Here is a 27,934-nt window from a genome sequence, read left to right on the forward strand (position 1 = left end):
ACAGCCCGACACACACCAACAACAGCAGAGAGAGCAGAGACGTTAAGGCGTGATTGCGGGTGCCGCTCAGGTGCGTCCGCCTCCCCTGCAGCGGCGCTGCAGACCACGCCCACCACAGTCAGGTCAAGGCTCCAAAAGCCCAAAGGCGATATAACAGTTTGTGTTTGCTACATGGATCATTGTAGTTCAGCTGTTTGAGGGAGTTAGTGTTTGTGTGTCTCTGTGTGTGTGTGACTTCCAACTGTTTCTAACAGCATCCTTAGTCATAAAATGGTAATCTACCCCACACCCAATATATGGTTCACTTCCTGTATTGGTTCAGCGTGCACAACACAGTGAAGCCACTAAAGGGCAGGAAGCTGACCACACAAGAAACAGAATCTTCACAGAGATGTGTCGACAATAATCCTCCCCCAGCACAGAGTGGCTGGAGAGGTGGTCAGGATCAAAGGAATGTCTTGATCCTACAGATTGAACTAAGACCTGTAAAATTTAAGAAACACATTGATAACATCCAACAATTAGACTCAACAGGGGCCATTAGGAAAGCCACAATGTTCATAGAGGGGCCATGCAGCTCACACTTGACTGTGACTCCTGACCAGGGCTGGACTGGGACAAAAAATGGTCCCGGGAATTTTGACTGGAGACCGGCCCACCAGGTATTATATGTAATACTCTGATAAATATCAGTGGTATTTATTTTGTGTTTTTCATGAGAATAAGTCGAAGAGAAAATAACATTTTGAGGTTAAGAGTGGTATAAATATGTGATATAAATGTTTGTATTAAATTGCATAAATAGTGTGTGGAAAAATCAGTTACGTTAAAAAAAACATAATTTCATGGAATGTGAATGTCTGTTAAAAGAGAAGAGGTGTAATTTGTTTTGTATGCTACGTCACGAGAGGTCATGACTTGCAGATGACTTCCGGGGGAGAAGAAGTCGAGAGGAAGGACGGAGAAAGAGAGGGAAAAAAGGAGGATTACTAAAATGGCATAGACGAAGCACGGGCTTCGGGACTGCTTATGTCACCAAAGTTGTTCGGCAACAACGCATTACCCGCCTGCGGACTTCCCGGTAATCATTCGGAGTGTTTGAGCCGGGCTTCCCGTACCTTTTGTGCTGGAGAAAGCACGGGGCACGTTTGGCTACGTTGGCTAGCTGGAGCTAGGCTAACGCCACGGTCCTGGCTAACGGAGATTCCGCCGGAGCGGAGAGACGGAGTTTTGAGAGTTGTCTCGGGAGAGAGTCGCTAACCGTGGATGATTCGCTGCTATCTAAGGAACCGGAGATTCGTTGCTCGCTGCCGCGAGTGGAGACGGTTGCTACCACAAAGAGCGAGTTATTCATCGGAGGAGGTCGAGACGTCACGGATACACGGAGGTATTGTTGTTATTAAGAGCTCCAACTAAAGCGCGCCAACAACAAAAATAGACTAAGAGTGCACTCTGGGGAAAGAATAACATTGGACAGGTTAAGGGCAAAAATACTAAAATCTATCCCCGGGGTTTATTGTATGTTTTGTATATGTGTTTTTTTCATGAAGGAAAAAAGGGTTGGATGTGAATTTCCTGCAATTTATTAACCCTTTAAGACCTACCATAGAACCAAGTCCGCCAGAGCTTATATTATATGTTTACATGCTGTGGAGCCATTTCTGGGAGCATTTCAAGTTGCTATACATCAATACAACCATAATATACCAAACTTTAATAATATGTCTGCATTAGGTGCATAGTAATTACATAAATTGCAAAAAAGTGCAATAAACTACAAAAAAATTGAAAATCGTTTTTGCTTTTTTAACATATATTTCTAGTTAGAGAAATTTAAGAGGCTTATCCCTCAAAACTGTAAATACAAAAAAGTTACACAAACTAGTTTCCCACCACAGGAAATTTATTTTAAGTGTCTTCATAGTTTTATTTTTGAAATACACCAATTTTTATATACTGCAGGAAAAACGAAAATAAATATTATAGTGCAAATTTGCAAAATAACAGCATATGCATCAAAATAAACTATTTCCAGCAGTGCAATATGAGTCCTAAGCATCCCAGAAACGACACAGAAAGTCATAAAGTCAAACATAACTTTTAAAAACACAAGTATAAGCTCATGAGGTCACGATGGTAAAAAAAACTAATTTCCGCAAAATGACGCCACTTCCGGTTTCGGGCAGGTCATGCGGTCATGTGATAGTTCGCGCTGATGGACGTAGGAAGTGTTACAAACATCGGATCGGCGAAGCGTGTTTCTGGAATATCATGTTTTTGTTGCTGCAAGTGATTTTTATGCAGTTTTTGCAAAGCTATATGTGGAAGGAAACTGTGACCCAGGACAAGCATAAGATGTAAGTACAACTCCTCCAGTTTCATATGCAAAAAAAATGATTGCACTAGCTTATGTGGTTGCAGAGCTACCGGGATTTAAAAATAGTTACGCAAAACAGAGCGTGCCCGCTCCGATCGGCTGTAAAGGGTTAATACATTTTCTAACCCTGAGATCCTGTGTTGGGTTTATTGCATGGTGTCTTATCATTTGAGTATTCAGATGTATTAGCCTTAATCGGTTAAGTGTATTTCCTTAGCCTCCGCTTGTCTGTGTAGACACGAGAATCATATGAACCCTAGACTGATATTTATTTTTCGAGATGTATCTTTTATCACAGAATGTTTAAGTAGAGTCAAGACTGCACCCGAAGGCATAAGGGGGGAGTCTTGTCACACGAGCCGGTGGTAAAAGTTTTACATATAGGAAAAACCATGAAGCCTTTGAATGAAAACAAACGCTGTTGTCACAGTGATGGACGCTGTCTTGTTGGTATACATGCATCAGTCTAATAAACTTAAACCTGCACCATCCTCCCTGTCCTGGTATTCTAAACAGGAAGTAGACTGTTGGTCGAGTTAACCTCCTGAACATCTACAACACACGGTGGAAACCTGACATTAAGACAGAGACTAGAGGTGAGACATGATCATTGCTGATTACTGATGACAGATTTAGATATGTTTTCATAAACCTTTCATTTGCCACATCAATAAACAGCACGGCAGGGCAAAATATGTTTTCTAACATGGCAACCTTTAAAAAGTGAAAGGAGACAGAAAGACAGCTGAGAAAGAATCAAACGGACTTTTTGATGCATTTTACACACAGTACTGGTGCAGAATCTAGAAAATGTGGGAAACACTGGCATCATATGCAGTACTTACTTCTGAAGAAATTATGATGGGACCCTAAAAAAAATGACTATGTACAATAATGGATTTCTATACATTTTACATCAGATGAAAACGTTTGTTGTAAGATTCAGATAATTATTTATTAAAAGTGAGACATTTTAAATGAGAATAAGATAGAAAAGTATGTCTTTGTGCCCCCCTCTCCCTGTTAATGCCCTACCTGCCCCCTGGCAACACTTTGCTAGACCCGCCCCTGCACAGTTACCAGCTGTCAGCTACACAAAAAGGATCCTGGTGTTATTTGTCTCTCAGAAACAGTTCATAACTTCAACTCATTTTTGTTTTGTCATGTTTTGTTCTTTACATTGTCTTTCTTCTATATAATTGTTAAACATTTAATAAATATGTCTACAAAAAGATTTTAAAAATCAGACATTTCACACAGACACCCAAATGATTTCTGACTGATGAAGGGGGCTGAAGGTGCCCTGCTCTTGCCCAGCTTCTGCTGCTCTCTCCCTGCTCACTGTCAGCAGCTGGCAGCCTCGGTCCTGCCTGAGACTCTTCATCTATCAGTGCCAAAGAATATGGGAAACAGCAACGCACAACATGCACATTACAAAACAAGCACATGAATCAGCATTACATTCATTAGTGAAGTGCTGACGTTCGTTCCTAAACTTTGGGCCTTAATTAACATCACTGTGAACTAATGTTTGCTTTGCTTCTTAACCAGTGAAGCAGCGAGGGGCTTTCTGAGGTTCCTGCTCGTAAATGCCCAAAATGAGTCGAGTATTTCTCTGCAACTACAAACTCTGCTTTCATCAGAGGTGTAAATATTACAGCACTGTGTCAGTCACTGAGGCTGGAACACAGAAAAAGGAAGTAGATGTATTTATTTTTAGACTTTATTGCCTGGAACCACTTTAAAAATACGCTTTGGGTCACAATTAACTGCAGAAAACCAGGAATCCACATATGAACATTATCTGTGCAAAGATTTATGCTCACGTCACACGAGCTGATAAGGAGAAGCCAAACCTGGAAGCCACGACTTTGTTGAGGGTGTTTTTTGCAAACTTCTCTCCACAAATTCACATTTTCAAACTGCTTCAACATCTCACTCTGTGTCTTCGTGTGTCTCTGAGCTTCGGTGCAGGATCATCATTAAAATGGTGGAAAAATGAGCATGATTGCAACGACCACGGCACAATGGATCAAGTTACAAAAATTAAGCGATACTGATCAACGCACCACAACGATTATGTCACACGACACAGGATGTGATGTCACAACTGGTGCGAGACTTGCTGGCATGCTCCTATGAGGGTTGTTTTCCGGGGATGGCTTGTTCCTCTTAGTTGCGCGGTCGGGGTTCCCCCAGGTGTCGGGTGGTTCTTGGGGTCCAGGGTCCCGTCTTTGGCTTTCTCTGAAGTGGCCGGCCTCTGCAGTGGTTGGCTGGCCGCTGCTTCTGGACCGCTAGTACTCCTTCCCCTGGCTGTGGGAGCTCCATCTGTGGCAGCAAGACCAAGGGCGGATCTAGAGAAATTTTCTTGGTCGACATGGTGCATTTTTTCCACCGATAGGAAACGTGGATTTTTTCCTTTCTTTACTGTTTTCGCGCTGTCCTTAGAAAACGCTTAAAACACACACAAACGTGATGACAGTGTTTAGAACAAAGCGTGGCTGATATATATTATCATAACTCTGGATTTACTGGCCTGTAATTAAAATTTAAAAACTTTGAAGTCCGAACTTTCAATGTGGCTGAAACAGAGACTCAGCGTTGCTGCAGCTTGTTGCTATGGCAGCTTACATCAGTCATGTGATTTGGAGGTGCAGCGTGTCCGTGGACCACAGAGGGTTAATAACACTCACTTTCCTCCATTTCCACAGTGTAACATCCACCCACCTGTGTAAAATCCGAAATTCCCATGCTCTGGCACGATCATAAGCATCGCTTGCTGCTGAAAACAAGAAAAAAGCCGGTCCTGCTATGGGCTGAACCATTTGTTACTGATGCAGGGGGGGACACTATGGAATATACTCAGTTTTAGCATTTATATTCACTGTTGACTGTAACTACGCTCAAACTGTTAATGCGATCTTATTTTAATAAACAACACTGTCATATGCAAAACTGGGGTGGCACTTGGGGTGGCAAGAGATCATTTTAGGGTGGCACTTGCCACCCCACACTCAGAAAAATAAAGGTGCCAACTGGAACCAAAAGTGGTTCTTTAGACTGATGCCATAGAAGAACCTTTTTTGGTGCCACAAAGAACCTTTCAAACAATGGTTCATTGAAGAACCTTTAAAGGCAGGCACGTGCAGGGGGGGGGGGGGGGGGCTAGAGGGGCTTGAGCACCCGCCCCTTTCCTGATGGGTGCCCAAGGTGCCCTTTTGTTGAGGCAACTTTTAAAAAAAAAAAAAATATTATTATTATTTTTTAATGTGTGTGTGCGTGCGGAGTCCTGTCTGTGCCCCTCAACAATAATATTTAACTATTAATCACAGTTTTGCTAAATAAAAGGATCTGGCTTGCATCAGTCACATGATCACATTTAACCAATGATTGCCCTTGACGGCAGAACGCTGTTGTGCCAAAGTAGTTACCCCCGTCAAAAATTGTTTCCCCATTCACGGGAGCGCGCAAAGTAGGAGGAGCCGCTTGCCCAGCTCCGTTCTGTACGCTACTTGTCACTGATCTGCAGTCGACGCGATAAAGAGTAAAAGCTGGAAAACAGCAGACTCGATGAATTTAATATTAGTTTCGTGACATTGTAATGTGCCGTGTGGAAGACAGTTTACCTTATACTGTACACTTAAATAACCTGCTGGGAATACTTTGTCTAGAAAAAGACTTTGATACTATAATACTGTAAAACCAGATGGAAACACGTCGCTCTCCAGTGAATTTACACTCGGTTTACACTTTGTAGCGAAGCTATCACGAATGAGTTCATTTGCAAAATCAATCTCAATCTAACCAATAAGTACTGTAACTTCAGAGAAGATGTCTTATTCACAGCAAAAGTTATGGAGGGATACAGATTTTATCAGGCTGTGTGGCATCGGCTGCCAAAATGTGTGCCCCCCCCCCCCCCCCCATCTGTAATCCATATTGGCTTTGTTATCACAAAGGGTATATTTGCCAAATAAGTCACAGTATAACCAATAAGTACAGTAACTTTGGAGACCATGTCTTATTCACAGCAAAAGTTATGGAGGGATACAAAATTTATCAGGCAAATTTATACAGCAAAAAACGATTTGCTTTATAAACAGTTTTATAAAGCAATGATGTCACCACTCCATGGTGACATCATCTCTACAGACTGTGGCTGTTACATATCCTCACCTGGTAATAATAAGACTGTCCTCAGCTGCACACAGCTCCAAGATGAACAAACTGAAGTAAATACAAATTAGAGTTACGATAGATTGAAATCTTGTAATCAGAGCTAATTCTTAGTGAAACTCTCACAACATCATATCATGATCCTGGGTTAGTGTCTCGGTCTCAGATCACAACATCAGCACAGGCTTGGCTTGGGTGAGGTATTGAGTGGTTCTTGTCCATGACAGCTGCAGGTACAGTGCCATCAGCCATGCTGCACCACATGTCTGCCCAGGAACATTAGTGTGGCTGAGTCTCATGTAAACATTGTGCTAAAGTGGTGGGAAAGTGGCTGCAAGCTGGCTGCACTGTGTCCAATACTCTCAGTATGATATCCACAAACCTCTGAGTGTCACAGAGTGGGCCTGTGCTCAGCTCACTGTGCCCCATTCAATTCTACTTGCATAGTTTTACAAGTAAAATTAAAAGTTGCTCAATGATAAGTTATTGTAGTAACAACTAAGTCCATGGTCATTATTTGTTAATAGTAGCTTAAAGCTTCTGCACCAATCATGGAGCACCAGGTTTAGAGCATGTGGATCTACAAAAGTAAGTCCCAGTAAAATGGGCTGAGCCTTACATACTAGAAGAAACATGTCATTCCCAGCAGATGAAGCGCCCTTTAAAGCAGGATGTTAAGGTTCAAAATTATTGGGGATGGAGACAAGAGAAAAACCACAATAACAACACTGGTCCGGTCGGGTTGAGTCAAACGATGATTTTAATGATCACACACGTGGGAGATGGACACTGATGCAGACAGCCTCAAATCTCAAAATGGTGGAGCATTGCTCAAACTCTTATAGCCTCTGGTGCCTCCACCTTATTACAAAAAGCCTAAACATTCACATGCTTTCTCTCACACAGCGCCTAAGCTACGACTTTGGCTCCCCGTTTATCTGCTCCTGCTGAGATGGGGCAGAAAACTCCAGTATGTTCTGTTCTCTTCTAATCAGACAAATAAGGCGATGACTTTCTGCAAACAGTATTTCTTATAACTCAGCAGTATAATGCATCATAAAACAATATCATTCATTCACAATAAATCAGCAGTCTACTTTAATGCAAATCAGTTTAACTAATGCAACCGTTATCAGCTTCTTCTAACTCAGGAGAATGATGCAAACTAAAACTACATAATAATTCACAATCTTTAATTAGGGGTATAACATGGCATAAAATAATATTATAATCTAACAATTCCCCCTGATGAGGTCATTAGAATAATGACCTCACCAACACCCTTCAATTCAGTGTGGCCGGGTTCATCTCTTCTCACTCCTGAGGTCCTTTGTCCCCCTGAGGGGCGAACCATATGTGGGATGACCTCTGTGTTTGCGCAGTTCAGATGCAAGAAAAACTATTATTCCAACAATAGCAGGTACAGATGACACTTCCCAGGTCTCCCACAGCTTTATTTTGGTGCTAACTTATACCCTTCAGACGTACTCAGACTAGAACCTCTGTCCAAAGAGCTTTTAGCCTTTATTTTATTGCTGCAGCTACCAGTGTCGTCCAGTTGGGTGATCCTCTGCTCTTCATTCTTCAACCTTAGGGGTTAGACAACCCTTCAGTCGTGGCACAGATCAGGGGATTATTCTGCCCCGATTTCAAACAACGATCTGTGTATCCTCCAGAAAAAGGAACAGGAAGGTGTCCCCCTTTTTGCCCAAAAGCCTCTCGAACTTCGTTGGTCTGGTGTTCCCGGATTTCCGCCAACCCCTTCATGGTTATTGCTGTGTTTATGGGATCCATCCTTTTGTGGTGACTAGCTGGAGCCCAAACGCCATGACCCTTGGACCCAGTTGATGTCTCGGCAGTCACTGTGTCTGTCTGCTACGGAGGATCCTCGCATCTCTGTGACCTCGTCTGGTGTCTGTTCCTTTCTCTGTAAGAGACAGAAAACCAAAACACCTCTCTTCCTACCCCTAATAATCTAATGTTGTTATCTACTGACCTTCTAGTGTTTCAGAATTGGTCTAAAACATTCAGAATGTCCCAGGGACTTATTCTAATCATATGTGTGTGTAAGCGTGTTTGCATTTAGCCCTCTGCACTCAAAGTCAATACCTGCAATATATCAGTCTGGACCATCACGCCGAATGAAGCTTATGACCTTCAAAAGACCAAGTGCCAACTTTTGCAAGGTGTGTCTGAGAATTATTGAAACCCCTCTTTTTAACACAAGACAAAGAAATTAACAAATCTTCTAAACGCTATTCAGTTCATTTCAATGATTAATGCTTAAACATGGACGTGATGATTTATGCTTCTCACTGATTCTCTACAAAGGACCAGAAACTTCTCGGGCCGCTATTAGCTTAAGCTTTACCATACCTAAGGTATTAAAGACACAAATGAAGTTATAAAATGTTCAAATAATCCTTGCTTGATGTTAAAGCTCAACTTTCCCCCCTTTTTTTGACACATTCCAATGTGTCAAATCAACAGAGCTAGAACATTCAAAAAAAAGTTAGGCAGCTACAAAGTTTCCCAGACTCTTAAGGTGATCTGCGTGTAATGTCCTGACTCAGGTATTTAATATTTTAATAAATGTCGTTTAATTAACTGCCACTATTTAAACTAAACAAAGGACATAATTCAAGAAAAGATCACAAAGAATAACATGATATCAGTGTTTTGTAAGCGCGTGCGGCCTTCTATGCTCGAAGCCTTTTCCCTCAATAGATCAGTCAGACATTCACGCTGACTGTAGCTTTTAACCCTTATTAACTTGAGCACAACTCTACAATGAGCAACAAGTTGCAATATGTATAAAAATGATCATGGTTACACCTGCAATGAAAAATTATATCATTATCCTAACACCTGTAAATAGAAGATTCATCAGAAGTTATAACAATCACAGGAACACAGATGTTAGTATAAGATCAAAAGCTTCAATAAATGATCATCGATGCAATGCTTATTGCATGATTCTCATACAATAATAATGCTGACATTGAAAATAACAGTAAAACACCCTTTAATCCCGTTTCACTCGACACATAAACGTTTATAAATGCCTCTTTTATTTTTAATTTTATTTCCCCCTGTTCTCCCCTTACTGACCACAGCAGGGGGATCTTAGTTTTGAATCAGCCATGAATCCAGCTCACCTGATTAATCAGTGAGCTCCACCATCACTGGCGTCTGACAGGGTGGCGCTGCATACTCTTCCTTTAATGTCACTATTTTCAACCTGTTAATTAGAGTGTTTAAACCTGAAGTCGACTACGTCCACAACAAGTCAATACAGATGTAAATGTGGCCAATTATCAATCTATTACCAATCAATAACAACAGATAACTTCTATTTTATGCATGCTTTTAATCAACCACTCACTCAGAGGATCTCCAATCCCAGGAAATTCCTTCTCCTCCTTTAATGAGTCTGTCCTCCTTCCATGCCCTGGTAACTGGTCCATCCAGAGCCATATGATCTCAAATATACATACAACAAGCCAAACCACCCCTTGGTCACACCAACCCTTTTCCGCCCCGAAGATGTCCAATGCCATCCTAGTATGGACTGAAAGTGGCTTTAACGCTGACTGTTCTGACAATCCATTTTATAACGTTCCTGGTCAGATTTGCCAATCTCTGCACCAGAGTTTTAAACGTTTCGCCATTTTCATTAGGTTTTATCTTTTATTTAGTTTCGACTCCAGATTTTCAATTTTTTTTTCCAGTTGTAATTAGTTTTTACCAATTCTTTGCTAGTTTAGTCTAGTTTTTATTTTCTGAAAATCCTTAGTTTCAGTTTAGTTTTAGTTGTGTTTTGCAAAAATTAAGTGTAACCAAATCTCAGTTCCATCATATCAATCATGCTCTTCTGGTTATCCTTGGGTGTTGAGACTAATCACTATTAACTCTTGCCGCACCGAGTGTTCCTAATTTTGGTTGAAGTGAATTGATAACCTTTTTGAAGGCGATTGTTTCACACATTTATTTAGATGTCCCAGTCCTGTTATCTCGGGATACATCACGCTGCCTTATCTGGGGTTAGCTGTTTTCGGGGGATGCGGGTTGAGTGGGGGAGCTCTTCAAGGAGGGGGAGTGTGCTCCCCCTGATGAGCTCTTCAAGGTAAGCTAGGTTAACCTTCTTGTGTGAGCTTTTCAAGTGCACTTCGAGGTTTGTGGGATTTTTAGTTTTATAGATGTCCCTCATAACCCCCTGATGACCCAGTATTTCATTTTTGCACACTGTAGTACACATTTAGTTTTTGCTTGTAGCTCTCATACTCTACTTGCCACTCCTCTAAGTCCTGATGTTTCTTAGAGAGGACAACAGTACCTTTAAATTTATATCACATGTGTGGGGGTGTGGCCTTGCCAATTGTTTTTCTTTTTTCTTTTTTTTTTAACTCAGGTTTTGATTAATTTTCAAAAATAAACATCTAGTAAATAATTCGAGGGGTCTTTAAGGATTAAGCTTATTTAGTTTCACGGAGAACATGACTAATTTATTAATGTGTGCTCTACACATTGGGACTTTGTACATTCAGTCAATGCAAATCAGTTTAACTAATGCAACCATTATCAGCTTCTTCTAACTCAGGAGAATAATGCAAACTAAAACTACATAATAATTCACAATCTTTAATTAGGGGTATAACATGGCATAAAATAATATTATAATCTAACAGTAGCTTAAAGCTTCTGCACCAATCATGGAGCACCAGGTTTAGAGCATGTGGACCTACAAAAGTAAGTCCCAGTAAGATGGGCTGAGCCTTACATACTAGAAGAAACATGTCATTCCCAGCAGATGAAGCGCCCTTTAAAGCAGGATCTCACTTTAAACCTAAAGAACTTGCTATGAGCATGCAGTGCATTCATGGTTATTATTCATACGATTGTGGGTAGCCAATAAAGTGCAACTATCACATTACATTTTATTATTAAATTGTTGTTAACAATCCCTTCACTTCTGCTTATCTAATTCATGGTTGCAGGATGGCTGACAGCTTCCATTAGGCAGGAGGTAATGTCCATTCTGGCCACAGTGCAACCCACAATGTGTAACTGACACTATTATATTGCATTATGTCACATTGTTACATCTTTTTAATAAATGATGACAGTCAGCTGAATTTTCTGCCCCCTTGGTGGAGGACATCAGGATCAGCAGCTGCTGCTCCATCACAAACACCACAGAAGAAGAACAACACTGGATCAGATTATCTGGACGTGTTTGACAGGGACAGTGTTCATGTTCATGGACATCAGGACAAAAACAGACGATGGAAACCTGCCAGATTTGAGCTAAACTGCTCGTTTCCATGTGTAGTCCCTGGGAGGTCACATGACCAACAAAGACACACAAGCTGTGTCCCAAAACGTCGGCTGCATCCTCCGGAGGCCGCATCTGAAGGCCGATGACGTCACAGCCAGGCGACGAAGGCTGTCCCGATTCCTCGACTCCTTCAAATGCGTCCTTCATTCCCCCAAGTTTGAAGGATGGGTCGGGTGTGTCCTTCGTGGCCCACCATATCCCAGAATTCATAGTGCGGCCCAGCCAAATTTCAGCTGCCAACAATGGCGGCCGCTACTAAGTTTTAAAATTAGTCTTATTAATCTTTCTGGGCCACAAAATAAATTTTTAACATATATTAAGGGGAGAAAGTAGCTGTGTAAACTTCAAATATCTGCTGGGTTCATCAAGACATCGCATATTTGCAAAAGCGCGCCGACGTTTTCGGAGACGTCTGTTACCCACCCGCTCGATAGCAAGCCGGGGGGTTCAATGGTCACTCCAGCCGGCGAGAGCAGTGGACTCCCGGCTTCATCGTTTTCAGACCCCGCTCTTTGGCTACTCAGGTTAAACATGATATATAAGACAGAGGGCCCGGTGGCGCCAGTGTCCGGCAGCCTCTGTCAGTGCGCCCCAGGGCGGCTGTGGCTACACTGTAGCTGCCATCACCAGTGTGTGGATGTGTGTGTGTGAAGCGCTTTGGGGTCCTTAGGACCAAGTAAAGCGCTGTACAGGCCATTTACCATAAGTCACTCGGATAACTTAAAAATGTAATTGTTTGCCTTTTTTCTGTGTGTCATTTGTTCCGGAGTAAATCGGTTTGGCTGAGATCAAAGTTATTAGATTATTAGATTAAATACAACTTAATACTACAAATTAATCCATCGGTGGGTTCCTGCGGGATTTTCACACAGCTGAATAAACGTCAAACAGAAAACTGATGAAACAGAAGTGTGAGACGGTCGAGAGTTTACTCCAGTGTCCTGTAATATTATAGATAGCAAGGAGCAGACGGCGAGTTTATTCAACTCCACCCACACAGCGGTGACACAGATCTGAAGGCTGGACCGTCCCATTTCACAGCCTCGCACTTCTGGCCTTCTCGGTCTTTGCAGGACCCGGCTGTTGGGTCTAAACTCAGACCCTGCTGTATCCAGGACTTATTCCCATGAAAGAAAAACAAGGCAACAGTGTTCGATCGATTTCTTGCGCAAGGGAGGCCCTTCCATCTGTGACCAGCACGTCGAAATGACCACAATGGTGGCCTCCTCTCGCTGCCTTTTATTGACAAACTTCAAACAATAGTTTACAAAACACCTCCCCTTGCAACCCCCCTTTGGTTACAAAGACAAGGCACTGTATGTAAATGACATACACTGAGTGTGTATGTGTGTGTGTGTGTGTGTGTGTCTGCTGATCAAAGGGTCATAAACCCAGGAAGCTTACATCAGAAGAAACAGATCTTTCAGATAGGATGTATCTACAATAAAACCTCCCCCAGCACAGAGTGGCTGGAGAGGTGGTCAGGATCAAAGGAATGGCTTTGATCCTACTGCTTAAACTAAGACTATACAAATTTAAGAAACATAATGGCAACATTCAACAATTAGACTTAACATTTCCCTCCTTTTTGTCATTGTATACTTAAATTTCAACTTATGCACCCTTTGTTTGGACAGTGTCAGTGTAGATTTCATTCATACACAGTAAACTACATCCTATACATAAGCAAATCAGTATCAACAGTTCAAAAACAGGAATTAATATCTTCAAAAGAAGATGCCACCAAGGACCAGACGGTAACCAAGCTATCCAGCCTTGTGGCGGATCTACTCCTGTCGTGCAAAAGTACACAACTGAATGTCAAAGGTCAAACAAGAAGAATCATCATTCTCAAAAATCATATGTCACTACAATCCAACTGTATACAGACATAGGTATTTAAACGCATCAGTCGACTTTATTGTTTGTCCATGTGGCTCTCAGCTAACTTCAAAGCTGCAGCCTGGTCAACACCCGTCTTTATGACTCCTATCAACCCCCCAAATCTTCTCACTGTAGGCATCCTGTGGGGGTTAGAGTCAACTGGTGAATTATCTGCATTTACAACTCTTCTCCTGTCCTGTTGTCACCACAGAAAAAGCTTTGTAAAGGAAATTGGATCAAGCTGTTTTGATCTTCTTGGCTCAAAACCTCAAGTGTTCATGATGTGAATGTAGACAAAAGGCTTCTCTGTTTACATCCTTCTTGCAAAAGACAAAAGAATAGGTGATGTTGCCATGTTCCATGGTTAATCTCCAACTTGGGCTAATCCATTGTCCTTCATACACATAGGCAATTGGCCTGTTTCCAGTTCGTTTAACTGTATAATGTCCTGCAACAAGTCATATTCTTTGATTCAGACGAGCAGGTCTGTCCTACCAGAGCAGTTCACCTTCCCAGCTACTGGTGAATCAACCTTCCATTCAGGTTCAGAGCAGTTGAAAAGTTGGCAGTGTTCCTGGATGTGTTGCCAAAGCAACCAAACAAACTGTCTCGCTCTCAGTGATGCTATATGGCCACAGTCCAGAAGAATGTGTAGCCAGTGGCATCACAAGCATAACCATTGGTCTCGTTGTTTATGTGAGCGGTTGTGTTCTTAAACTGCCACCAGTAGTTGTTGAAAACCCATGCGGGTACTGGGTGTGGTTTGCTCTGTTCCAGTGCGCTCCCTGTCATCCCACTCAGGGTCCACAGGCACAAGAAGATGCACAGCACATTCCCAGCCATTCTGATGAGTACCTGTGGCTCAGTTAGTTTCTTCACCGGATTGAGACGAGGGGCCCTGGAGGCTTTCCCCCCCCCCTTTGTTCCCGGTCTTCCTGCCACTTACTCCGAGCTGGCCTGGATGTGTGTCACCTTCTTGCAGTGCGCTTGATATATCCAAGTGTTCCTTCCAGCAATCTTCACTGCTGTGGTCGTCGTCAGCAGCATCCGATATGGACCTTCCCATCGTGGACTGGACCAGCACTTCCTCTCCATGGCCTTATCATCATCCAATCTCCAGACTTTAGGCTCTGCTCCTGCGAAGAAACAGAATCATCTGGCAGATCATTTGTTCTCATAACTACTTTACTTTTAAACATTTTCAAGCATCTAATCTGCTGATATGCTCTCTCTTCTGCTTTTCTATCATCACTACAGAAGACTGGAACTCTAAATGCTCTAACATATATAATCTCAAAGAGTCAGACCATTCTCTGTTGGAGTAATCCTCATGTACTTATTCTATACAGTCTAACCATGTCCTGCCTGTCTTCCTAAATCTTAACTTTACTGCCTGCAAAAAGTTTTTTCTTTTTAAAAAGTATTTAATAATCCTAGAGTATAAACTAATTCTAGAGTGAGTATAACGACTGCTCATCTCCCTCCTGTTGAGACATGGTATAGCCAATGGCTCAAAATAGCAGCAGTCTTATACAAATTATTAGGCAGTACTGGTTTATCACACAGATAAAAAATCATCCTGCAAGCTTGCTCCCTCTGTAAGTCACAACTGTTTTCCTGCTGTAGGTGAGTGGGCCTGCATGTCTGCTGATGTTGTACTGATAAAAGGTTAACACCATGTTTAACTACAGCTGCTTCTCTTGTGATCTTATCTGCAAGAACTTTCCCTAATGCAACTGAATCTTTCCCTCACATGTGTGCTGCACATTTACAAACTGCAATTCCACTGGGGCGGTCGTGGCTCAAGAGTTGGGAGGTCGCCTTGTAATCGGAAGGTTGCCGGTTCGAGCCCCGGCTTGGACAGTCTCGGTCGTTGTGTCCTTGGGCAAGACACTTCACCCGTTGCCTACTGGTGGTGGTCAGAGGGCCCGGTGGTGCCAGTGTCCGGCAGCCTCGCCTCTGTCAGTGCGCCCCAGGGTGGCTGTGGCTGCAATGTAGCTGCCATCACCAGTGTATGAATGTGTGCGTGAATGGGTGGATGACTGGATATGTAAAGCGCTTTGGGGTCCTTAGGGACTAGTAAAGCGCTATATAAATACAGGCCATTTACCATTTACCATAACACTGCATCCAGCAGATTTTGCAAGAGTTTGGTGTATTCTGCAGGTTTCCCTGTAGAAGTTATCTCACCTCGTCTCACTCACTGCACTACAAAGAAATGTACAGTAGCAAATGTATACTGCCTATCAGTGTATATTGTCTCTCTACAGCTTTACACGCTTCCGTTAAAGCTAGCATCTCTGCTGCTCAAGCAAATATGAAACATGCTAGTTGTCCTACATAGATAACTCTCTCTCACTGTCTGCTACAGTAAAACCTGTTCTAGTCTGTCCCTCTGCTGTTGTAAAACTCAAATCATCAACAAACCAAACCTTTCCCTCAACAAGTGGCACATCTATTAAGTCATCCCTCAGCTTACACTTCTTCTCCTCGCGCTCTCTACTCTCAAGAGAAGTGCCCTCCTCCATTGGCAAAAAGGGTTGGACAGATTCAGAATTGTGCACCACTTTATGGTAATATGTGTGGTTGTGAGAGTAACAGTAACATTAAAGACAAGTGTCTTGTAGGTGACAGAAATGTAAGTTTAGTCTGCGATAGTAAACATCTACCTCTTCTGGAACTAACAATTGCAAAAGGTGAAATAAACTATTTCCTGAAACATTGTACAGCTTAAGCTGCTGCACATACTGATCTCACGCATGGAGGTAAAGCACGAGCAACTAGAGCTAATCTTTTAGGATAGTAAGTTACTGGCTTCACTTGTGGAAAAAGTGCTGTTAGTTATTTTACAGTCACCTGGCATTTGTGCTGTTCACAGAACCACAAGTCCATCGCTGGACCTCCTCTGCGCTATCACTTTTTGGAGCTTGGCACGCTCCCTCAGCTTCCATCTTATGGGCGATCCTCTCAGTCACTCCTTCTCGTCATGGCACCTCACGACATCTACAAATTGAAAAAATGACACTCCTCTCGCCACACGGCTTTCGCCATGTGTCAACTCCCCAATGAGACATGTACAAGAATGTTGCACAGTCTCCCTAAAACAATCTCCAGGGTTTGTCCCTTGGAGCAGCTTCACTCGCTGTAACCCTGTGTAAAAACATTAGTCAGCACTTAAATGTTCAGCTTGTTTAACTCCCAGCTCCTGTATCACAGAAGACAAAGTCTTAAAATTAAAACAACTTCACATTTGCAACCAACTGTAGATCATAAGAGTAATAAAGTATTTAGCATCACAGAGACAAGTATCATTGCAGGTTTATTTGAAACTCATTAAACTCCTACTTTTTCCCATAATTTGTTCCAAATTATTTAACATCTCAACGTCATTCCACATTGTAATCAGTGACTTCCCTTAAGTTTGTCACTCACCATGAGCCCAACAGTGTGGTCAGATAATGAGCTCCATGTAACTATTCTGTAACCACTGCACATCTGTTCAATCGTCACTTGTCTGTCTGTGCTGAATCCTTTACAAATCACATGATCAACCATCTGCTGTAAAAAGAAATGTAAATGTTAGCGCTGCGCAGGTGTATACACTTTCTCACAGTAATGTCTGTGAGCAACACAAGTTAGTGAATAACACACACACATGGTGAATTCACAGACAGAGAATTTAAACTAAAAAGGTTACATTTTCAGAGTTCACATAGTCATGTGACCCACAGGAGGAATCCTGTGGTCTCCTTCTCCTGCAACAGAGACACACACAGAGATACATCCACACCTTTGTCAGGTGGGGGTTGACTTCACACAATGGTGTTAAGTCAGTCAGTCAGTTCCCCATTTATTTTAAAATTCTTACTCATTCACTCAGTGATTCCTTCTTTTGCTAATTGTGGAAATTATCGTCGCATTCGTTTCCACGCTCAGCAAAACAACGTCATTTCAAAAAGAAAAATAATTTAGACTGGATTTCCTCGTTGAATCCTTTTGGACAGGAACTTGTTTCCTAATTGTCCCAAATAAGAGCCCATTTTAATTTTGGAGAAGCTCACTTTGCAACAGTTTTCTCGCCGACGCTTCGGTTCTAATCGTGCAGATCTGCTCAAACAGAGATCATCAAACAAAACTTTCAGTGCACCATGAAAGTAACAAAATAAAAGAAAGATAGGCCTTGTTTAAGTCATGACACGTGTTCTTCATGCCAGGGGGATAAATCGTAACAACCCAATTGGCAGGTTCAACTTAGTAACAAAAGACAAATCAACAGCCAGTTTAATCTCAAACATTCATCCAATCAGCCATACACACAACATACAGCATAACCCTGTTGTCTTAGCACATAATAAGTTTTAGTTCTCATGTAACTAAATGTGTGCCATGGTAAAACTTCTTCACACACCAGAAACTCACAATCAGCTCACTCAGCTCACTCATTTAAGACCTCTCATCAGCATTCTGTTTTCTCCTCTATGATGCAACCATCTGTCCTCCTATAATATTCAGTCCACTAGTCTATGTATCACTTTCATCTTACTAGTGACTTGGACAAGATGACAAACAGAATCTCATGCTTAAGATGCTGTCTGGTCTCATTAGTATCATTGTATGTGTATATGCATGTGGGGTTAGTATAGTTAATGCATTTTCTGTATGTTTTTGTGTTCCTCTCTCATCACACTTCCATTATTCTCATCACTGCTTAAAACAACACACATCTCTCTCTGTTTTTTTCTTTAACTGAAAAACAGAAAATAGCATTACAGCTGTTTCAGACTGAGAAACACCAAACACTCTTCATGCTATCATTCATCCACACAACTATTTTATTTCTTTTTGTCCACTGGGCAGGTGACCTGCAGAATCACGTCTGCCCCAGCTGGATACCTTTCACACACACCATGACGTCAGACACTCTCACACTCGCCGAATTGATCAGGAGAAAAACTTTCTTCATCTTCACACTCTGTTACAGAAACACCATATGTTTTTTTTTTTGTTTTTTGTTTTTTGTGTTGTGTTGTGTCAGGGATGGATATGTAGTTGTAACGTTTGTGTTCACTTTCTTTCCTTTCTGTCTCCTCTCTTGCCTAGTCTGTAATGGACTCAATGCTGCTCCTAATATGCCTTTAATCTCTCCTCCACCTCTGCCTCTGCTCTCTCACACTCTTCTCTGACTCTACTTTCTGCTAACATTCTTGCTCTTCCTAATGCTTTTCTACGGTGTTGTTCTAGAGTAGTTGCAGTGGATTCAGCTGTAGTTTCATCCTCAGGTTTCACAAGAACTTCTTGCAATATTGCTCTTTTAACATTCTGTGCTTCTCTCCTCTTCTGAGTCTGCTCCAGCCACAACTTAGCAACTGCTAACTGCAATTCCTTCCTCTGCTTCGCTTTACCTGTTTTACCTGCTACACTTACAGCTATTCTTTCTACCAGCATTTTACACTTAACTTCCACTAATGTCCCTTCAAATCCATATTTCTCACACCAACAACCTACATACTGCGTGCTGCCTGGTAAAACTTTCTGCATAAATTTTACATCTCCTTCTAAGGCAGACTTACACATTTTATTCTCCATTACAAGACAACAATCAGCCACACTCACGCAGACCACGTCTGGCCCGCACACACACACAACATAGGCCTATCGCTTGCGTCTGCACGCACAGCTAGCGCTCTCTGTTGAAAACTCTCAAACGCCCCATATGGCGGAGAATTCAACCTTCGGACACTCTCCAACGCCCCAAATGGCGGAGATTCCGGACCCCGAACCTAGGTTCTCTCCACGCCCCAAACGGCGGAGAAGCCTGCGTCTCTGTCACGCGGCTAGCGCGCTCCCAGACTCACGTTTAACGCACAGCCCGTAGCCGAATCAAGCCTCGACACGGTGCTTCTGAAGCAGCGCGTTGATCTTTCTGACACACGCACCGGAGCGTCAGCTTCAAGCGGACCATCGCTACGTCTCACATCTAAAGGTGTCAAGGTAACTTTGAACTGAGTTCAGTCAATCTGGAGTTTTTCCAAGTTTTCTGTTGCTCTCTGTGAGAGAAGAGCGTTAAAGGCGGGGCTCTCCAGAGTCCAGCAAAACAGGAAACCACAGCTGGGTGTGTGTAAGTGTGCAAACCAATAGAATGCATCGTGGTGGGGGGGGCATCACTGGCATTGGCAAGAAAAAAATAAAATAATCGGTCGTACCCATGCTTCCCCGACGTCATGCCAGCGCATATTGGGAAATTCGTAGGCACCGATCGGTTTTCTATCAGCCATTTGCTGGGAGTAAGGGCGCCCTCCGTTTGCGAGGTGCGCCTGCTGCTGGCGGCACAGGGAGGAGAGGGCGGGGCGGCGGGGAGTCTCTGGCTGGCTGGAGCGGCATCTAATAACCAACTCGCAAAACAAAATAAAAACAACACAACAAACAGATATTATGATACAGACTTATAATCTGCACCGATGTTTTTTCTAAATTCTATAAAGTGAGCGCGAGAGCCCTCGGTGCGCCTGCGCGCTGCTGAAGTCAAAGTAAACTTTATTGTCATCTCCGCTACAGACAGTCCAGCATATAGAGAGACGAGACGACGAGGCTGCAGTTACAGCGGTGCAAGTAAACAAACAATAAATATAAGAAGAGTAAGAAAATAAATCTACACTTTAGGACTCGGGGTAAAGGATCAATAACAATTTAAATTTATAATTTACAGTTTGATGATTTAAAGTCTCACACAAGCCGTCAAAAGGGGCGGGGCCGGCTGCTTCCAAGTAGAGCACATTTCATTTATAATGATGTAAATCCAAGCCCATCATGGATTCACGATCTGAATCCTGGGTTGTGTGAAATCCCAGAAATCAACCTTAGACAAAGTGAATCTGTGAACTAAGGTGTAGGTCTGTTAGGTTAATTGTGCTGATCCTCGGGTTGGGGGATTTGTGTTTGTACTGGAGCGCAAAATTCAAACCAATGGAAGATGGACAACAAAAGTTCAAAGCCATCAGGTGCTCAGGTTAGAAAAAAGAGAAAAGATGCAGGTAAGCAGACGTGTGATTGGATAATGGCAGCTCATCCTGAACCAATCAGACTAAACTCCAAACAATACATTATGTTACAGATTTTAATATTAATTAGTCATTGTTACTTGTTGATTTGTCCTTTTCTCATTGTGTGACGAATTATGACGACTGTTTGGTAGCTGTTATTGTCTCTCTCTCTCTCTTCATGTGTGTTTCTCTGGTGAAACAATAGTTTTGTGTTAATTTTAGGGCTGCAAGATTTTGCATAAAATGAGAATCACGATTTTTTGGCTTAGAATTGAGATCATGATTCTCTCATAACAATAAATAAACATAAAACAACAAATGTCTCACGTTTTGTTGTTGCAGCAAAATGTTGTCCTGCTTGAAATTCCGTCTCCACCGTTGCTCGACGCTGCGTGTACAGAGCAGGTAGTGCAACAATAGAAAAATAGTTGCGGGACGGCACTGTGTAGCGTTTGTCTAGGGTGTTGATCGTTTTCCTAAATCCCTCGTTTTGCACAGTGTTGATGGAGCCATATCTTTGGTGAGGTGATAAGTGATAGCCTCCGTAATGTCTTTGTGCCTGCGGGAGTGCGACGTGTATAGGGAAGCGCTGTATAAGGTTCCCGTTATTGATGTTTGGGTGGTTGACCGGGACGGATTTTCTCCTGTCACTTTCTCGTCATCCCTGACGTGCTCTCCGTTGTTGTTTCCCTGCTAATTTTAGCATCACACGGCACAGCTTCTGTATCACGTGGTATAAGGCTCCGCCCGTGTCATTTGTTGAGCAGGAAGAGTGAGCGCTTGTTTTCATGCAGAGTACGTCCCGGATCAAAATGTGAAGGTTTACAAATCACCACTTCTTTAGTTAATATCATTTCAGTCTCAGACAATCTCGTTTCTCTTACAGAGGTTGAATGCACCTTCTGCGGATGGCGGTACCACACAGTGTGCGTGGACTTCCCCTGCACAGAAGGCAACTACAAATGCTGTGAATGCTAAATAAACAGAAACAAATGATCCCTGTTGTCTTTGCTTGATGATTGGTTTGAGCCTTGACAATCCACATTGCTGGCGTTGCATCTTTCAATGCCAGCAATGGCAGGTATCAGTGCTCAAACCTTTTGTGTTTGTTTCCAACAAGTTGCCCACCTCGGGAAACAAAAATGTGTTCTTTTACTTGTCAGATGAACATATGAGACACTTTGACTCTTCAGTGCAGTGTGGAGCCTAACAAAGATCTGTTTTGTGTCCCAGCTGATCAGCAGGAGGAGGAGAGTCTGACGGAGCAGCAGAGGAACATTTTCAGCTACTTGGACTCAGCTCAGCCACTACAGAGGAAACAATGAGCTCAACACAGAAGGTGACCGACAGAGCAGGACCATATGACCAAAGATATTTATCACCATATACATTTGAACATTTGCCATAACGATGTAGCTGACGATAGAATTGACACTAGACAAAATACTTTACAGCTGCACAACTTTATTAAAAACCCATCAATGTATTTTCACTGAAACAAGCAGCTGTTGTTTATGTGCATTAAAGTTATATAAAAATGTAACAGTGCAAATGCAAATTGCTCGCTGACAGTTTAACCAAAAGGCGTTTCCAGTGGAAACTGGCCGACACATCCTGAGCATAACCATGTATAATATCCACTAAACTTCAGAAGAGGTTATACAGTCGTGGCCAAAAGGTTTGAGAATTGCATAAATATTGGAACCTGGAGAAGTTGCTGCTTAAGTTTTTATAATAGCATTTTGCCTGCACTCCAGAATGTTATGAGGAGTGATCAGATGAACTGCATCGTCCTTCTTTGCCATGAAAACGAACTTAATCCCCAAAAAGCCTTACCACTGCATTTCATTGCTGTCATCAAAGGACCTGCTGAGACCATTTCAGTGATCGTCTTCTTAACTCAGGTGAGAATGTTGGCGAGCACGAGGCTGGAGATCATCATGGCTGTATCCCAATTCAGGTTCTGCAGCTTTAAAGTCCTCAAGGGCCGCGTACTCAAAGACCGCTAAGGCCGAAGTGCGAGGCTCGTAGGCTCGTGAAATGGGACGTCTAGCCTCCGTCGCGCTGCCCAGGTTGCCTAGCAACCATGATACTAACAGCTGGAAATGTTTCATACAGCTTTGTTTGACAGAAATGAAGGAGAACATATTTAGTTCATTTGTTTCTACATGAGCTCTGTGTGATTTGATGAGTATCTGAGGCTGAGACCACAGGACTGTGAAACATGATTGTTGGGCTTCATTTCTGTGCTGAACAGTCGTTTAAGATTAGCTGTAAATAACAATTAGCTGATGTTGTTCATGAGACTAAAGTCATCTCACTGTGGTAATGTAAATATAATATGGCCAATATTATAGTTATCATATTAATCACTTCACTCACAGACAAGTATCTGTGACAGTGTGTATACAGATGTATCATATATAAGAGACAAATATTGTTCCTTCAGTATGTTGGTACTAAATTTGGCTCAATGCTTACATATACCGTATTTTCACAACCATAAGGCGCACTTAAAAGTCTTAGATTTTCTTCAAAAAGTGCGGCGCGCCCTATAGCGCGGTGCGCCCTATGTGTTGTAAGGAGGACGTAGTAGAGAACACCATAAGAACGTTAAAGGGTGAAGTGTGGGCGTTGATCGTATATACCGGGACAATCGCACATACCTGTATAAAAGAACAGGTATGTGCATTATGCAGGACATCGTTGTTTTAACAACCCTGAAAATGGCAAAGAGACACGCTTACGAAGCACAGTTTAAACTGAAGGCCATCAGCTACGCGGAGGAACATGGAAATCGAGCAGCGGCGAGAGAATTTAAGATTAACGAATCGATGGTTCGCAAATGGAGGAAGCTGGAAAACAAGCTCTGGCAGGTCAAGAAAACGCAGCTGAGTTTCCGCGGACATAAGGCGAGGTGGCCCGAGTTGGAGGAAAGACTCGAGCGGTGGATCATCGAGCAAAGAGCGAGCGGGAGAAGCAGTTTCGACGGTCACCATTCGGCTAAAAGCAGTTTCACTAGCTGAAGAGATGAACATTGAACATTTCCAAGGAGGTCCGTCTTGGTGCTTTCGTTTTATGAAACGGTGCCATTTTTCCATCCGGACCAGGACTACGGTAGCGCAGCAACTTCCAGCGGATTATAAGGAAAAGCTGGCCATCTTCCGCTCCTACTGCAGCAAACACATCGGCGACAAACACATCCAGCCCAGCCACATCACAAACATGGACGAGGTCCCGCTCACTTTTGACATCCCGGTGAGTCACACTGTGGAGAAGAAGGGGACCAGCACGGTAGCGATACGCACAACGGGGTATGAAAAGTCTTCTTTTACTGTTGTGCTTGGCTGCCATGCTAATGGACAGAAACTGCCGCCTATGGTGATTTTTAAGCGAAAGACTTTGCCTAAAGAGAAGTTTCCAGCAGAAATCATCATTAAGGCAAATGAAAAGGGCTGGATGGATGAGGAAATGATGAAAGACTGGCTGAGGGAGGTGTATGTAAGGAGACCAGGTGGTTTTTTTCCACGCATCACCATCGCTCTTAATCTGTGACTCTATGCGTGCCCATCTCACAGCCGATGTGAAAAAACTTGTGAATCAAATGAACTGTGAGCTTGCTGTCATTCCGGGAGGCCTGACAAAGGAACTCCAACCGCTGGACATCGGTGTGAACCGCCCGTTCAAAGTAAGGCTGCGAGCGGCCTGGGAGCGATGGATGACCGGTGGAGACCACAGTTTCACTAAGAGTGGAAGGCAGTGCCGAGTTACGCCACAATTTGCCAATGGATTGTAGATGCTTGGGCTAACATGTCTGCTGGCACTGTTGTTCGAGCTTTCGCAAAAGCCGGCATCGTTTCCGAGGAGCCGCACGGCACGGAAAGTGACTCTGACAGTGAAGAAAGTGAACCTGGCATGTTTGATGGAGATTTAGCGCAGCAGTTCAATTCAGACACAGAGGATGAGGACTTCGATGGGTTTGATGATAAAAATGTGAGTACCAAACTTTGTTTTGCTCCTGCTTTATTTTTAAATACGCACACTTGTATGCTTGTGTGTTGTTGATGATGACGATTATTGGTAATAAAAATGTGAGTACCAAACTCAGTTTTGCTCCTGCTTTATTTTTAAATATGCACACTTGTATGCTTGTGTGTTGTTGATGATGACGATTACCGGCAATAGAAATGTGAGTAAGGTACCGAATTCAGGTTTGCTCCCGCTTTATTTTTAAATATGCATACGGTACTTGTATGCACCCTATGGTCCAGTGCGCCTTATGTGTGTGTTAAATACAGTAAGGGCACACATAACTGAGACTGCGCCTTTTAGCACAGTGCGCCTTATGGTCGTGAAAATACGGTATGTGTAAAAAGCAAATGTAGGAGCTGTGATAACTGTGTCTGATAGAATGAAGAGTAGACTGATATATGAAATATTCCTTTATTGGGTGAGAAAATCAGACCATGTCATAACTGCTTTAAGTCACACAGAATAGATATCAGAGCCTTAAACAGGCTGAATTCTGCTAAATGGGTCAAACTGGGCAGAAAGTCTACAAACACATAACATCCTTATAGAATATGATGTAACACTATAGATCAACTTAGCTCAGAATATATAAAGCATATAAACAGTTACAGCAATATGATGCAACAAACAGCAGCTACTGATCCAAAATACTCAAAGCTTCATAGAACTGAAACCAACATTTATTTTAGCTCCATCCTGCTGCTGATACAGACTTTAGGTTTCTGAACATTAAACTTGTTGCTGCCTTTCATAGTGTGTAACTTGAAGGCCCTGAGTACTTTCTCCCACACTGAAAACACTGGGATGATCACATTATTTGAACATTACCTAATAAGACTGATTCAGCACAGACAGTTATGTTAAACTTTCCTAGCAGTCCTTCACAAACAGGGAACAGTCTGTCTATTCTCTCCATCTGTCAGCTGCTGCTGGCTCTTCCTCCTCCTCTTCCTCACACACTGCTGAGTTTGTCCTGGTGGATCATCAGGGCTGCAAAGCCTCACAGATGATGTGCAGCAGTGGCTCCCTCAGTCTGTCCTCACTCTGGACACTTGCAGTCGTCACACATGGAAATCAAATGTGTGATAAGCTGCAGGATTCAAACACAAGTGTAACTTATAAACACATGTTCATACTTTTATTCCACAATCAGAGAGAAAGAAACAGAGAGAGAGTGCAGGACAGACAGACAGGTGACAGTCTCAGGTGTACACACTGCTACACAACAGCACCAGAGAAGCAGGATTTAGTGTTTGTGTTATTACGAGTGTAAACAAGAAGAGTTCCAGATGGTGCAGTGGACACATGTGTGACTGCTGTGATTAAAGCATCTTTCTTTCAGCTTAACGAGTGAACCGTCAGCTCGTTCAAACACACGTTAAAGTGCGTTTGGCTCGACACCACCGAACAGAGGCAGCAATATAACACAGCTAACATTAACAGTGCAGTGGATCCTGCTTGTGCCGTGATGTTCAGGACTGCAAACCGAGCAGCATCACCGACTTTCAGCTTGTTGTGTTTGTGGATATATGACTGACTTTAATTATCCACAAAATCATCACATTCTCTGTCAGATTAAGGTCGACTATTGAACGGCGTATATTTTAAAGGCTTTAAAACCAAGTTAACGCTGAAAGTACAAACATCACTAATGTCACATAACTCTGCCGACAAGGCATAGCTATGGCTATGAAATGCTCTTTGTGTATCACTTCTTCATTATGAAAGATGTCATTAATGCACTAGTAATGTCTCATCTGGAGTATTGTTCAATCATTTGGTCAGCAGCTAATAAGACAGATCTTAACAGACTTCAGTTAATCCAGAATAAGGCGTCCAGATTAGTGTGAAGATGTTCATACTATACTAATATTGATAAAATGCATAATAACCTTTCTTGGCTTAACAGCAGGTTGGATGTAATGTGTTAGAACTACCAGCAGGTGGGGATAAGATACCTTTAAGGTGTTTGGTGCCACGCTCCACCTTCAGGTTTAAAACTAGTGTTAATGGAGTTTGAAGGTTGAGTTTGTTCCACGACTGCATTTCACTCACTGCCTCTGTTTGTATCTCTGTCACTGCAGGACCAACATGGAGCCAGAAGTCAGCGCTCTCAGGAGGCCGACAAACCTCACAGAAGAAAGGGAGAGAAAAAACACACCTGTGACGAGTGTGGGATGGAGTTTACTCTGAAGGCTTCACTAAAACAGCATCAGGTCATCCACACTGGAGAGAGACCGTTCAGCTGTGACTTGTGTGGAAAGTCTTTTTCCTTGAAGCGTTCCCTAAAACAACACCAACTCATCCACAGTGGAGTTAAAGCGTACAGCTGTGATCAGTGTGGCAGAGCTTTTACTCAAAGTAGCCACTTACAGAGGCATCTAGTTACCCACTCTGGAATTAAGCCATACAGCTGTGACATCTGTGGAAAAACTTTCAGCCAGAGAGGGAGCCGAAATACACACCTACGCATTCACACCAGACATGATGTGTACTGCTGTGAACAGTGTGGCAAACAGTTTACAACTCACACACACTTGCAACGACACATGTTTACCCACACTGAGGAGAGACCTTATCAATGTGACCTGTGTGAGAAGACTTTTAAATCTCCACGTCACCTGAGACGACACCAACAGATCCACACCAGAAAGAGACTCTACAAGTGCAGCTACTGTGAGGTATGTATTTATATTGTTATCTTGTCATTTTAGCCTGACTGTTTGGAACAACTCTGCTCATTAAACTGTGTTAGCATGTTAGCAATTCTACTGCATGGAAAAGCAGCTCTGAGTGATTATTCAGATTTTCCTTTCAGTTATGATTTTAGTATTACTGTAGTATTATGGTGGTAGTATTGTAGTTATTGCAGCCCAGTAAACTGAGTGTGTTAACTGAAACAGTCAAATGTAGTTGGACGTCTTCAGAGATGCTCTTTATTTCAGGCGACGTTCAGGATACAAATGTTGAAGGACTGACTTACACTGTCTTTGTGTCTTTGTTTAAAAGCAGAGCAACACAGATGGATCCAGTTCTCAACCCTGTCATCACTGTGGTGGTGGGAAAGACTTTCATTGTGACCTCTGT

At 42.6% G+C, this 27,934-nt stretch overlaps 2 long non-coding RNA genes across 2 annotated transcripts; one reads left to right on the forward strand and one right to left on the reverse strand.

Annotated features, from left to right (window-relative positions):
• The first annotated feature begins 942 nt into the window (after positions 1 to 942).
• On the forward strand, positions 943 to 27,531 carry LOC145424570 (uncharacterized). The gene is made up of 3 exons (XR_013905649.1): positions 943 to 1,387; positions 22,049 to 22,154; positions 26,932 to 27,531. It is a non-coding gene; the product is annotated as an uncharacterized LOC145424570 (long non-coding RNA).
• On the reverse strand, positions 13,048 to 21,276 carry LOC145425122 (uncharacterized). The gene is made up of 2 exons (XR_013905789.1): positions 21,143 to 21,276; positions 13,048 to 16,778 (listed from the first exon to the last, which is right to left on the reverse strand). It is a non-coding gene; the product is annotated as an uncharacterized LOC145425122 (long non-coding RNA).
• Positions 27,532 to 27,934: the final 403 nt, after the last annotated feature.

The sequence above is a fragment of the Astatotilapia calliptera genome, chromosome 3 (genome assembly GCF_964374335.1).
Source record: "Astatotilapia calliptera chromosome 3, fAstCal68.1, whole genome shotgun sequence".
NCBI lineage: Eukaryota > Metazoa > Chordata > Actinopteri > Cichliformes > Cichlidae > Astatotilapia > Astatotilapia calliptera.